Source organism: Musa acuminata, chromosome BXJ2-7 (genome assembly GCF_036884655.1).
Source record: "Musa acuminata AAA Group cultivar baxijiao chromosome BXJ2-7, Cavendish_Baxijiao_AAA, whole genome shotgun sequence".
Lineage (NCBI taxonomy): Eukaryota > Viridiplantae > Streptophyta > Magnoliopsida > Zingiberales > Musaceae > Musa > Musa acuminata.
In genome coordinates, this window is record NC_088344.1 from 12818655 (window position 1) to 12827886 (window position 9232).

Sequence of the window (9232 nt, forward strand, 5' to 3'; positions counted from 1 at the left end):
GGTTTGTGAGCAAACCATAAAGAATATGGTGATGCATATTTGAGTGGATACTATAATTGACATTTTTGTTTACATACTTAAAGTGATTCATTTCTGCTATCCTATTCATAATTATGTATGTACATATTATGGTTGAATATGATGACAGAATTGTCTTAACAAGACAAATTATAAGGGTCATTTTGGATTGTATTAGGAAATGCTAACAATATTATGGTACATAGAAGGAACTGTGACATTAATAACATATAATCGCTATGACTCATATTGTTAGTTAGACTTAATTTAGTATTATTATAATTATTAAACTTATTGGCCTATTTTAAAATTCATGCATGTATATATAGTTTTTCTAAAATTTCAGAATCCAATTGAGTCAAATTATTTTTTAAATAAATTTTTATTTTTTTATTTTTTATTTTAAGTCTTTTTGTATCTTACCAATTATTGGGCCAAGTGGGAGAATATTATATTATGTGGCCCTATTTAATTAGGTAAGATATATTATAAATATGATTGGATTCTGATTATGGTTATTGATCAATAGAAATAAAGTTCAGTTAAATATGATTCCTGAGGAACTCCTAATAACTTATCTTGGACCCTCTGTGAACCTCTAGAAGTTAAAGTGTAACATCTCAAGAAGTACCTCTGCTCTTCCTATAAATAGACATGACCTCTAGGGGTAAGTTTTTCTCTCAATCTCCCTAATCCAAGTGAGTGATCAACATCTCAATTTAGTTGAGAGATTAAGGTTTTTTTTGTTAATCTCATTCTCCTCTAATCCCCTAATTCATCAATCTAGGTCTCTTAATCTCACTCTCCCCTAATCCCCTAATCCATCAATCTAGGTGATCCTATGAAAGATCTAGTTCTCTTTGCAAATTGACAACGATCTTGGATAAAAGACGGTGCCTGGATAAAAGACGGTGCCTTGCAGATCAAACAGAGATATCTGAACAGATAGACATCAAAGGAGTCAAAGATAGGAAAAGAGGAGAATAGTTCTCTTTGCAAATTCACAACGATCTTGGATAAAAGACGCAAATTCACAACTATCTTGGATAAAAGACGATACCTTACAAATGAAATAGAGATATCTGATGACATCAAAGGAGTCAATTGAATTTATACCGGGTGAAAATCGGGATGAAAGAGAATGGTGTGATTAAACCGAGAAAACAACGCGCCGAAGAAGGGCAAGAGAGACATTATGAAGCGATGCCACCGATGCTACCAGATAAGAATCCGTTGGAAAGGACGTTACGAGGAGAAGGATTGCAATCGGGAGGATGCCTCCCTTTTAATTTTGGCTGATTTGATTAGTAGTTATCAGATTTAATGAATTGGATTCCTTAGGAATGGGCCGAGAATGAGTGGGATGAGCAGAGATAGGAGGAGACGAGCCCGAGATGGAGTTGTTGGGCCCGAGAAGAATTATTTCGGTTTGATCAAACCCTGGGCCTCTTTTGGACCCGAGCCCAAGGTTCATAGAGTGACTCGTCTCCTTGGGATCAACAGGAGGAACCCTAACGGCGGATTGGTCTGGAGGAACATGCTCACCGGTGACTGCAACGCCTAAGGGCCTTCGATCTATTTTACGTCCTACAGGCTTCGCACATTAGTGCAAACGACTTTGCAATATGTTTCTACTGCACTGGCGATTTCACCTGACATTGGTCCACACCTCTGCAGCCATAGCAGCAGCTTTATAGTCGCAATCAACTTAGTCCGCACATCATTTCACTGTTTCCACCTTCAGCCTGATGGTAGCAAAGCCCCAACACGAGCAGCATGCCGAACGGATGACTCGAGGAAGGGGGGTTGTGAGAGAAGGCACCTAAGAGTCTTCCAGGAGCATCAAATTCCTTCTCAGCATTCCTGCATCAGTTTATGATTAGTTACTTTCTACAAAGAAGTCATGCATGCATAGGTGAAGAAGTTGTGTGCTTGCTGGTTACATTGATCATCACTGAGAAGAACATCTTAACCACACATCGTATACAAGCATCTTTCTGATAGCCATTATAATATCAGCAAGCAAAGCAAACCGAGGATGGAAGATGGAAGTCTCAGAAGTGTGTTAAGAATATCAAAAACATTTAAAAGTTCTAATTTTAAATCAATAAAAAACATGCAGTTCATATTAAGAAAAAACATTCAGATGTTAAAATAGCGGATTCACAGTGGACCTATGATCAATGTGAACTCTTGAACAATCTCATGTTGCAAAATGACAAGGACAATCTCATATCCATGGCAGCGTGAGGGGAAGAAGAAGGTCTAAACGTGCAGGCCACTCGAAGCTTCCTGAATTAGAGGAGGCTAAAGATTGCAAACACAATTAATTCTCGTGTAACCCGGGCGGTGGTAACGTGTGGGTTTACACCATGTGGTAGAATTGGGAAAAGTAAAAAAAAAAAAAACCTATAACATTGACATATCTATAATTACAAAAGTGAAACATTTAAGTTCATTTAATGTTTGATAGTGGATGACATCGGTGGTGATGAATAATGTCATCGCTGGCGTCAACATCGATGTAGTTGCTTGGTCATCTTCAATAATGATTAGGTTCACTCTCACTACGATGTCGCCTGCCTTGTGTTGCTCTACATCTACGTTAACGTCAATGCAATTATCGAGCGACAACTATATTGGCATCGATGTAAATGGTGGTGACTGTCATGATATCTATGACGAATGGGCCATATGACATTTGTGTCGGCCTTGATGTAAATGTCGAGTGACCCTTTCATCGTTCGATAGTTATGTCGACGCCATCGCAAATGCAAAGAGGGAAGGGTCGAGCTATGATCTGCTTGATAGGTCAACGGTGAGGTGACCATCATCTTTGTCGTAGACGCCATAACGACCATCACCATCTGTATCGATGTCGATGAAGTTACCGCTTGACAACTACATTAGCGTTGATACAAATGCTAAGCGATATGGGGCAGGCGACAATGAGGTCAACGACACGCTTCTTCTGGAGGCGAGTGGTGTCACTGACCTATTGGGCAGATCCTAGCCTTGACTTGAACTAGCGTCGTTCAAGCTCCTATTGCCGCATCAGTTTTGACACCACCTCTCACCGAGCAGCCCTTTCGCTGCTCTGCATCTGCATTGACGTCGTAGACATCGTGGCTGCCACCACCATCTATGTCAACGTCGACACAGTTGTCGTTTTGCGATTGCATCAACGTCGACGAAGGTGCAGGGTGGGCGGCAATGAGGTCGATGACACGCTCCTCGTAGAGGCGGGTGGTGTCGTGGTGAGAGCGAACCTTATTATCATTGAAGGCAAACAGAAAATTATCTCAGTTTTGATGCCAATGGCACCATCGTCCACTGTCGAACATTAAAATTATTTTTTTATCCTTTATTTTCATGTTTTCATTAGTAAAACTAATATCATTATAGTAAATGGACCTAGATATTTCACTTTCATGACTATAGAGATACCAATATACCTTTTTAAAATATAAATATCAAAATACTAAAGGTAGCTAACTACAGGGGGTTGAAATGTAATTAGCCCACTCCTATGTGATTAGATGGTTGCATAAGTCACCCATGTGATTAGCTAACTACAGGAATCTTTAATTTTATACTTTTTAGCTTATTGGTTTGTGTGTGGTATTTTGATAAGACCCTAAAGTCTTATCGTAGGCTTTGATACCAAATGATAAGACCCTAAAGTCTTATCATCGAAGAAAGGGGAGAAATGGGGATGATAATGATCGCTTCGAGGGGATCGGCCTCCTTGATCGCTTCGAGGGGATCGGCCCTCCTTGATCACTTCGAGGGGATCGACCCTCCTTGATCACCTTGAGGGGATCGGCCCTCCTTGATCGCTTCGAGAGAATCAGCCTCCTAGGGTTTGTTAAAAGACAGAATATTATTTTTCATAGATTATTGAAAAGAAGCAGTTACATCCCTATTTATAGAGTTCTACCCAGAGTCCATCAGGACTTGAACTCTAATAATAAATAAATATTAAATAAACCTCTACTTGACTCTAACTGAACCAAACCGACTCAATAAACAACTGGACTAAACAGACTTAATAAATATTATTTAAAAGCTCAGAAAAAGAGTCCTAACTATTGAATCTCGGATTTTGATGATGAAGTCAATTGTCATTTGTTATCTAATCCAAATGTTGAGATAAGTGTGCAGGATTAACTATGATGAAAGTAAGACTTACAGCAGGAGTTACGCCGGAGTCAGGACTATGATCACGTTGGGAGTTCGAGAGCTTGACGGAAGTCCGGACGGTCGTCGGAGGTTCTGCGGGAACAGATGCGAGAAGTCCAAGAGCTTGCCAAAAGAAGCTCGTCAGAACTCGCCAAGTGCATCGTCGCAAGTCCAGGAGTTTGCCGGAACTCCGTAGGAGCATCGTCGGAGGACCGTCGGATGTTCGCTGGAAGTTCGCCGGAAGCTCGCTAGAAGAAGCGATTGACGTGCCAGAGCAAGCTGTAGTAAAAGTCCTTAGAATTATCGTAGTTAGCACAATGATTAAGTTAGAATTAGGAGGTGATCCCATTAACTTAATCAAGGGGCAATTGGGCCCTTAAAAGAATCAAATTGGGTCGAATGGATCAACCCATTCGGACCCAGATCACCAGCCAGAGGTGGCACCGCTTGGGTCGGCGGTAGCACCGCTTGGGCTCAGTCTCCAAGCGAGACTGGGCGGTGCAACCGCCCCAGTCAGGTGGTGGCATCGCTTGAGCTCGATCTCCGAGCTCTGCCAAGCAGTGCAACCGCCCCTGACAAGCGGTGGCACCGCCTAGAGGCTCAATCTCCGAGCTCTGCCAGGCGGTGCAACCGCTCCAGTCAGGCGGTGGCACCGCCTGAGCTCGGTCTCCGAGCTCTGCCAGGCGGTGCAACCGCCCCTGACAAGCGGTGGCACCGCCCAGAGGCTCAGTCTCCGAGCTCTGCTAGGTGGTGCAACCGCCAGACCCCGAAATTCCGGGAATTGATAGTTTTGAGCTCGAAATTCAAATTGGTTTGGGGCCTATAAATACCCCACTCTTTCAGCAATGAAAGAGCAATGAAAACCACCATATTCTGATCTTCCTCTGAGATTTTTGAGCTCAAAAAGTGTTGTAATAAGCTAGAGTTTCTTCTCCTTCTCTTCTTCCAAGTTCAGATCTTTCAAGAGAGGAGAGAAAAGCTTTGTAAGGGTTGTCTCCTAAGCCTGTCAAAAGGAGTGAATCTGTAAAAAGGTGGTTGGCCTTCGCCTATTGAAGGAAGGCCTCTAGTGGACGTCAGCAACCTCATCGGTGGAGGGAGCCAGAAGTGGATGTAGGCCAAGATTGACCGAACCACTCTAAATCGTGCTGCTCTCTGGTTTGCATTTACTTTAAGCTCATTATCTTTATTGCAAACCTCCTTCACTGCCTACTGTGTTCTACGCTTTTACGTCTACCTTTTCAAGCTCAATATTTTCCGAATCGTGTTTAGACGTAAATTGATTTTCTCGCAAACTACTCTAAATCGCGCTGCTCTCTGGTTTGCATTTACTTTGAGCATACTATCTTTACTACAAACCTCCTCTAAAGCTTACTGCTTTCTGCGCATATACGATCGGGTTTCAAGCTTTGCACTTTCCGAATCAGCATTTAGACGTAAATCTATTTTTTTGTACGATCATCATATTTTAGTTTACGTTTACGTTTTGATTTCTATCATAACTGCAAACTGCCTTTATATTCTTGCTTAAACTGCATCTCATTTTATCAAGTGATTTACGATCGGGTTTCAAGCTTTGCGCTTTCCGAATCAGTGTTTAGACGTAAATCAGTTTCTTCGTACGAACGTCGTATTTCAAGTTTGCGCTTATATTCCGGTTTTCATCATAACTGCAAACTGCCTTCATAGATTAACTTTAACATCATCTCGCTTGATCTTAAGTAATCTTAGAATCGGCTTTCACACCGGAATCGTTTTTATCGTTCGAACGCAGTTTTTATCATTGAAAGTTTTCCGCTGCACTAATTCACCCCCCCCCCTCTTAGTTCTCTTGATCCTAACACTAACAGTTCCTCCCTCTTCAAATCAGCCTTGTCCTCAAGGTTGAGCAGTATCAATCTTGGGGAGCTTCTCTTTCAGCACTTTAGTCATAGACTATCTGCAACGCATCACAACCCGTTGATCAAGTATGGTCTCCACTTTTTGATAGTGTAAGCAACAAATCGGTCTTTCAGTATAGTAATCGCTGCATAAAACTTTTGGCCTTATATAATCAATTTTATCTTTGAACCTTTGCTATCATAAGTTAAAATCCGTCCATCAGCTTCGAATATATCACAGCCTTCAATGTGGTGGGCTAATTGGGCTGCAACTTTCTTGTCCATAAAATTATTAGTGCTATCTGTATCAATCAAAATAATGACAGGTTGATGCTTCAAAGTTTGTGGGTTAGTGTAGCCAGCCAATGCATGCACTATATGTGTGATGGCTTCAATATCTTCATCAGTTTTCATACCTTTATGATCGGAGTCCAACTCTTTTATTTCTGGTTCCTCTCTAATTGGCTCAATCATCATAAGTTGCCCTTATTTACATCGGTGCTCCATACTCCACTTTTCATTATAATACAAACCCTTTGCTAATCTTTTCTTAAGTTCTTCTTGGGTTAGTCTTCGGGTGTCAAGGCTTTGGTTGGGAATAGATAGGGCTGGTGGCTTACTGATCATCTGGTTATTGTCATTTTTGTTTCCATGATTTTCCCTGTTGATTTTTTTCTCATGTAGATGTGCGAATGAGATCGCAGCTATCATAGTGCGAGGTTGACGAGCCTTAACTTCACACCGGATCTCTGGAATAAGACCTTCAATAAACGTATCTAGAAGTTGTCGTTCTGACCAATCTCTAGCTTGATTTGATAATCTTTCAAACCTATTCTGATATTCCAACACTATAGAAGTCTTAACAAATTTTGAGAGCTATCCATCCACCTTCATGTATGAATAGATTGTGTCATAATCTTAGGGTCTTTTTCTTGTATTTTCAGATCTATGCAACGTAAAACTTGAGCCCCCATTTTATTTAAATTTGCTAAGGCTCTCCAGTAGACTCTTTTTGAAATCATTAAGTGTTTCTTGCAGTCGATTCTTAATTCTGATTTCCAATGCTTCCATTTGTGCTTTCACTAAGTTATCAGTGGCCATTGCATAATACTGCAAATTTGTAATATCAACTCTTGTTTTTGGTATCGGTCAAGGGCATCAATCACTGCCCTACTCGGTGCTGCTATTGTGACGCAGTCAGTGACAACACTATGGGAATGAAGGGTTGCTACGAGGATGCAGGGATGTAGCTGCGGTCGTCGTGTGGGAGGCAGCGATGCTTGTTGTGGTCGCTGCGTAGAGGGATCGCTGTTGTTGAGGGCTTGGAGGCAACGATGGTGGTGTGGCTGGGGCAACACTGCCAAGGGTTCACCGCTGCGATGGCTGCGACGGCATGGATGGAAAGCAGTGTTGCTCTGTTTCTATCACACTGCGGGAGGAGGCAATGCTCGTTGCAGTCGCTGCTTGGAGGGATCGCTGCTGCTGAGGGCTGGGAGGCAGCGATGGTGGTGTGGTTGGGGGCAGCGCCGGCAAGGACTCGCCGCTGCGGTGGCTGCGATGGAGGAAGAGTTGCTGCCCTGTGTTTTTGTCACTGTGTGAGATGAGAGCGTCGAGGCTGAAAGGCAACGGTTGTGACTGCTGTGACCCAAGAAAACAATCGCCGAGCAGCCGGGTTGAGGCTGCGGTGATGGCAACCAACAACTGCAGCAGCGGAGGCAGAACAAGAGGGAGGTGGCGTTGAAGCGGCCGGGGTTGAGGCTGCAGTGGTGGCAACCGGCGGCAGCGGCAAAGATGCAGAGCAAGGGGGCTGCAGCAACGGTGCAGATCGAGGAAGCTCTGTTTCTGCAACCGTTGCAACGAGGGCTGCGGCAACCTGCGGCTGCGGCTGCAATCGTGTGGGCGAGAAGCAGCGGCAGCGGTGGAGAAGGAGGAGTCGGCGGTGTCACGGTTGGGAACAAGGGCAACCGGTGAGTTGCCCTGTTTCTGGCACTTCGGATGCAGAGCAAGGAGGATCGGCTGCTGGGAGGCGTGCGGCGGTCGTCGCACAGTGGCCCGCAGCGGTGATGGGTCGGCTGGGCGGCGACGGCGCTGGAGGGGAAGAGGAGTGCTGGAGGCGGCGCGGCTGGTGGAGGCGCGGCTGCGATCGACGAGGGGCTGCGGCAACAGAGGAACTCTGTTTCTGCAACCGTTGCAACGAGGGGCTGCGGCAACCGGCGGCTGCGGCTGCGACTGCGACCCAACGGGGGCACGGCTAGGGTTGTGGCTGGGAGGCGGGCGGCGATGATCGATCAGCCGGGAAGCAGCGGCGGCGGTGGAGAAGGAGTTGCCCTGCAGCGGCGGTAGAGAAGAGGAGTGGGTCGCTGGCAGCGTCGTCTCCTGGCAGCGGTGGTGGCTCGGGTGGGAGGCGACGGTGGACTCTGGCCGGAAGTGGGGCAGAGTCGGTTGCTGGCCGGAGAGCAGCGACGGGCGGCGGGTGGGCTGGCCGGAAGCAGGGGAAGCAGGGGTGCGTGGCTGCGGCTTCTTCCTCTAGTGTTTTTCTTTTTTTTTTTGTTTTTTTTTTTTTTTGAACGAGATGAGGCAGCGAGGAGGTCGAGTGGTGGTCGAAGGTCGCTGGCCGGGAAACAACGACAACGGTGAAGAAAGAGTTGTATTGTAGTGGTGGTGGGGAAGAAGGGAAGTAAGGTTGCGGCGGGTTGCGCCAAGGATCGTTGCTCTGATACCAAATGATAAGACTATAAAGTCTTATCATCGCTCTGATACCAAATGGTAAGACCTTAAAGTCTTATCGTAAAAAGAAGAAGAGAAAGGGAATGATCACTTTGAGGGGATCGGCCTCCTTGATCGCTTCGAGGGGATCGACCCTCCTTAATCGCTTCGAAGCGATTAAGGAGGCCAATCCCCTCGAAGTGATTATCCCCTTTCTCTTCTTCTTTTTACGATAAGACTTTAAGGTCTTACCATTTGGTATCAGAGCGATGATAAGACTTTAGGATCTTATCATTTGGTATCAGAGCAACGATCCTTGGTGCAACCCGCCGCAACCTTGCTTCCCTTCTTCCCCACCACCACTATAAGGCAACTCTTTCTTCACCGTTGCCACTGATACCAAATGATAATACCCTAAAGTCTTATCGTGGCTCTGATACCAAATGATA